Source organism: Schistocerca nitens, chromosome 9 (genome assembly GCF_023898315.1).
Source record: "Schistocerca nitens isolate TAMUIC-IGC-003100 chromosome 9, iqSchNite1.1, whole genome shotgun sequence".
In the NCBI taxonomy this organism is placed as follows: Eukaryota; Metazoa; Arthropoda; class Insecta; order Orthoptera; family Acrididae; genus Schistocerca; species Schistocerca nitens.
In genome coordinates, this window is record NC_064622.1 from 143,616,891 (window position 1) to 143,622,280 (window position 5,390).

Here is a 5,390-nt window from a genome sequence, read left to right on the forward strand (position 1 = left end):
CACTAAAGGGGCACATATCGAACATTTGTGAATGCCTAAAAAAACTTTTTGAGTTTTTGTATGTGTGTGCAAAGCATTGCGAAAATATCTCAAATAATAAAGTTATTGTAGAGCTGTGAAATCGCTTCAATCATTTGTAATAACCCTGTATTAAAGAATAACACATCTTTCATATAATAAGTTTCAACGGCACATCGATAGTAGGAATGGCGAGTCGGAAATTTGTTGAATGGCTCTGAGCACTATGGGACTCAACTGCTGAGGTTATTAGTCCCCTAGAACTTAGAACTAGTTAAACCTAACTAACCTAAGGACATCACAAACATCCATGCCCAAGGCAGGATTCGAACCTGCGACCGTAGCGGTCTTGCGGTTCCAGACTGCAGCGCCTTTAACCGCACGGCCACTTCGGCCGGCGGAAATTTGTTGAAAAATTATGTGAAAGGGCTAGGCATGTTAAGGATATCGCATAGAAGATTATTCTACATTCTACATTACTGCCGCGCGGGATTAGCCGAGCGGTCTTAGGCGCTGCAGTCATGGACTGTGCGGCTGGTCGCGGCGGAGGTTCGAGTCCTCCTTCGGGCATGGGTATGTGTGTTTGTCCTTAGGATAATTTAGGTTAAGTAGTGTGTAAGCTTAGGGACTGATGACCTTAGCAGTTAAGTCCCATAAGATTTCGCACACATTTGAACATTGTTTTTCTGCATTACTCCTCCAGTGTTTGTGATATTTGTCGAGTAGGCCTGACAAGAGAAGCTGAAGAAATTCAAAGACGCGCGATTAGGGTCGAAGTAGGTCGGTTCAGCATAATCACACGACCGTTTAGAAACGATGATCAATGAACTTTAATAAAAATCTTTGACATAAGGGCGACGTTGTTCTTACGACACTCTGTCGGCTAATTTAAAAGAACAGCAATCGTGGAACACTGTACGACGATTAGATTGCCACCATAGGAAAATTAGGGTTTAAGTGACCTGGTCGTTACAGACGTAGCAGTCTGGGAGTACACTAGAGTGGTATTAGAAACCGACCGAGTTCTTTGTAGGAATCATACATATACTCGTCTCAAGTGATTTAGAGGAACCACGGGAAATCTACACTTGGATAGACGAAGGAGGTGTTGAACCTCATTCCTGCTGATTTCGAGTCTGATTCCTTAGCTACTGCCTCCCCTAATGGACGGAGGTATACAAGTGGTTACTTTTCAATTATGCCATTCCAGAATGGAATAAGAGAGGAAGTGACTATTACTGGCATGCAATAACCTCCACTATACAGTGACTTGCACAGTACATTTATAAATCATCAATGATAAAATCCTTTATAGTTGCAAAAATTATTTACAAATTTACAATTATTATTTATAAATAATTTTTACAACTGTAGCGGGTTTTGTCAATGACAATGAGCAACAGCTGTTTACGTCCCGTGAATAGAAAAGTTTAAAAACGTTGTATAGGCAACAAATAAAGGGTTGTCCCTTGGGTATTCAGAAGTATCGAATTAGCTAGTTTGACAGTATATTAGAAACTTCACATTTCATCTGTCAGCAGGACCAAACACACAAACTGAAGAGAATGTTTTTGTCGTTCGTATTCAGTCCAATATGTACAACTTTTTGCTGTGTCTATGTTATTGTTCTTCTAATGTATACAAAATATATTCCGCTTGTGAACTTCTGTGATAATAAAATCCCCAATTCTAAATATTGCGTCTCTTCCCTTCATCGCACCCAGCCCTATAGCATTCCATTCTACGTAGCTTGCATTTATCGCGAATCTCACGCCCAGTGCAAAGTTCCAAGTGATTGAAAAAAAGCGCAGGTGACTCCTGTATATAAGAAGGGTAAAAGAACGAACCCGCAAAATTACACACCAATATCTTTGACATCGGTATACTGCAGAATCCTTGATTATTTTCTTAGCTCGAATATAACAAATTTCCTTGACAGGGAAAAGCTTCTGTCCACTATTTTATAAAGTACCGCTCGTGGGAAACTCAGATTGCCTTTTTCTAGCATGATATCCTATGAACCATGGATGAAAGGCAACAGGGGGATTCCATTTTCCTAGATTTCCATTAAGCATTTTAGACGGTGGAACACTGCAGACTGTTAACGAGGGTAAAAGCATGCGGAATAGATTCCCAGGTATGTGAGTGGCTCGAAGATTTCTGAAGTAGCAGACCAGTTTGTTGTCCTCGACGGCGTGTGTTCATCAGAGACAAGGGTCGTCAGCAGTGCCTCAGGGAAGTGTGATAGGACCGCCACGTTTTTGTTCATTGTTAACACGTCTGAGTAGGACCGAAAAGATTGTACAAAAAACTGGTGTAGTATTCTGACACGTACGTACCTGAAGTCGTTAACGTGATGACTCAGTCAGTTTTACCTTCCTCAAAAGATGTCACCAGCACGTAATCGGTAGTTCTGTGACGTCACTGGACAAGCGAACGGTCTGCTGGAAAACTTCTACTGTTATTCCATGTCCGCGCTTTTCAGCGCTACAACGGTTAGTCGCAGCCTCTGACTTGTGCATTATTTCACTTTTTATCTGCTTACCCCAAAGTTACTGTTCCAGGGGTCTATGTACTGTTTCTCTCTAAGTTCAAATGGGTGGCATCTACTGCTAAGTCTATCCTCAGTTTCAGATACAAAGATAGGCAAAAAATCCAGCCAATTACCTTGAACGATTAAAGAAAATCAGGGGGAACGTAAATCAGGATGCCTGAGGAATAAGTATATAATACATTTTATACTCTTCGTGAAATAAATGGATCATTAAAAGCAATATTTCTTTCATCAAATACAAATTCAGCAACTGTTACTGTAATACGCTATTTCGTTGCAACAGTAATGAAATTTGATAAAGGCGAAAAAATAAATAAGTGCATGAGTACTGCACAACGAAATGTGAAATTAACGGCAAAGGATTCGCACAAAAATACGTGGGCTAGTAAAGCAGAGTACCGGAAATTTCTGGGAGTAGAACATAAAAGAGTAGAAATACATTTTGGTTCAAATGGCTCTGAGCACTATGGGACTCAACTGCTGTGGTCATAAGTCCCCTAGAACTTAGAACTACTTAAACCTAACTAACCTAAGGACATCACACACATCCATGCCCGAGGCAGGATTCGAACCTGCGACCGTAGCAGTCGCACGGCTCCGGACTGCGCGCCTAGAACCGCGAGACCACCGCGGCCGGCTACATTTTGGTATTTGTGAAATAGCTAAGTACTCTATGTTTCGTATAACACAAGCTCAGTTGGGAGAAATATCGCTGATAGCCATGTTTATACAAGATGCGTCTGAAAATTTCGGTGAATGTTCTTTGAAAATAAAAGGAACAAGAGTTACAAACAAAATACCTTAATCGGTCTTCAAAGCAATCACCATTAGCAACAACACACTTGTGACATCGGTCGAAAGGCAGATGGGAACTGTCAACAAACGCTTCTTGTGGAATCGCTCGAAGCATCATGGTCACCCGATGTTGGATATCCGCATCATTACAGCAGATGAGGCCTGGTACCACCAGTTCGATGTGGAGACCAGGCAACAGTCAATGGCATGGTGTTTATCGTCTCTCCTCCTCCCTCGCGTAGAAATTCGTGATGGATCAAGCCCTTGCTGTCGAAAAAGGCGTCCAACATCCTCTTAATCTTGGATTTTGTCAGCCGACTTTTTCTAGAGGCGTGGAAAACGATGAACACCATCCTAATGACTGTGGCTTATTCTCCGGATACTGGCAGAGCAGGTCTCATCTCCTGTAATGACGCACTTATCCAACAACGTGCGACACCATTTATTGTAGCTAACGGTGATTACTTTAGATGCCAGTAAAGGTATTTTGTTCGTAAATCTTTCAGTTTCCGAGAGCATTCACATAATTTTTCTGACGCTCCTTTACAGTGTGCGGCAAATAAAAATGGCCCGCAGAACAGAGTTCCACGGTACAAAGAAAAACAAGCACAGGAGAGGAAATACAGTAGTAACGTGGCTTAAGCAGATGTTGAAAGTGACCACCATTCATCTCTTGGCACTTTTGGGCCCTGGTCAGCAAATTGCTGAAGCCGAATCCAAGCTGGTCTGGTGGAATTGCTGCAGTCTCATCCGAAATGTTCTGCTGGAGTTCTTGAAGACTATGAGGGTTGTTGCACTACATCTTAGACTTGAGGGCTCCCCACACAAAGTAATCGCACACTATCACTGGGTGGCATGCTAGGGCCGCGACCAGACTGACCTCGGCTAACAATTCTGTCAGGCGTGAAGATTGTGTAAATGTGTTCCAACGTTCGGCCGGGTGTATGGGTAGTTGCTGCATCCTGTTGGAAGTAGTTGTAGGTCTTTGCCTCCTCCGTTAAAGCACTCCGCCTTCAGGCCACAAGTGGCACATCGGGACCCTCCGACCGGCGTGTCATCCTCAGTTGAGGATGCGGATAGGAGGGGCGTGTGGTCAGCAAACCGCTCTCCCGGTCGTTACGATGGTTTTCTTTGACCGAAGCCGCTACTATTCGTTCGAGTAGCTCCTCAATGGGCATCACGAGGCTGAGTGCACCCCGAAAAATGGCAACAGCGCATGGCGGCCTGGATGGTCACCCATCCAAGTACTGACCACACCCGACAGCGCTTAACTTCGGTGATCTCACGGGAACCGGTGTATCCACTGCTGTAAGGCCGTTGCCCCTCGTCCAATCGTATCTACTCTCATTTGCTCCGCCCTCTACGACTAGCAGGGCATTCGCCTGAAGTTATTTAGAGAAACGACGGAAACATATCATGGCAAGGTCTTGTGCTCTAGTGTTCCCAAATACGTCAAAGAGTAGTATTCACTCCGTGATACAAATGTAAAAAAGTAAAAAGAGGAACTGGAAAACAGAAAAACTCATTTTAAAAAATCATTTTCGCTATTTTAGTATTCCCTCTTTAGACGAAAGAATGTGGATCTTAATACGAGGATCGTTCAATAAGTAATGTCCCACATTTTTTTAAAAAGCCATTAATATAGATAGACAGACGTCCTTGTTGATGCTTCATATTTGATGTTTGTTCTGGGCGCCGGTGAAATTTCGAACCGTTCTGGCAGTTTGCAGAGCCGTAGTACAGCGTCAAAATGGCGTCTACATACGACTCACGTTACAAGCAGCGTGCTGTTATTTAATTCTTGTGTGTAGAGAAAGAAACTGTGGTGAACATCCATAAACGTTTATCTGCAGTTTATAGGAGTACAGTTGGGATATGGGTAATTTAAGTTACAGCCTCAGGAAACGCAGAAACAAAGCTTTATGATCGGCCACGCTCGGGACGTCCTGTCACAGCCACTGCTCCAGACATGCTGAATCGTGCGGATGCCATTATTCTGCCGACTTGCCCCTTAAAGATTCTC

The 5,390-nt window shown here is 43.2% G+C and overlaps 1 pseudogene; it reads right to left on the reverse strand.

Annotated features, from left to right (window-relative positions):
- Positions 1 to 4,571: 4,571 nt before the first annotated feature.
- LOC126204537 (5S ribosomal RNA) lies at positions 4,572 to 4,689 on the reverse strand (annotated as a pseudogene).
- Between the last annotated feature and the right edge of the window lie 701 nt (positions 4,690 to 5,390).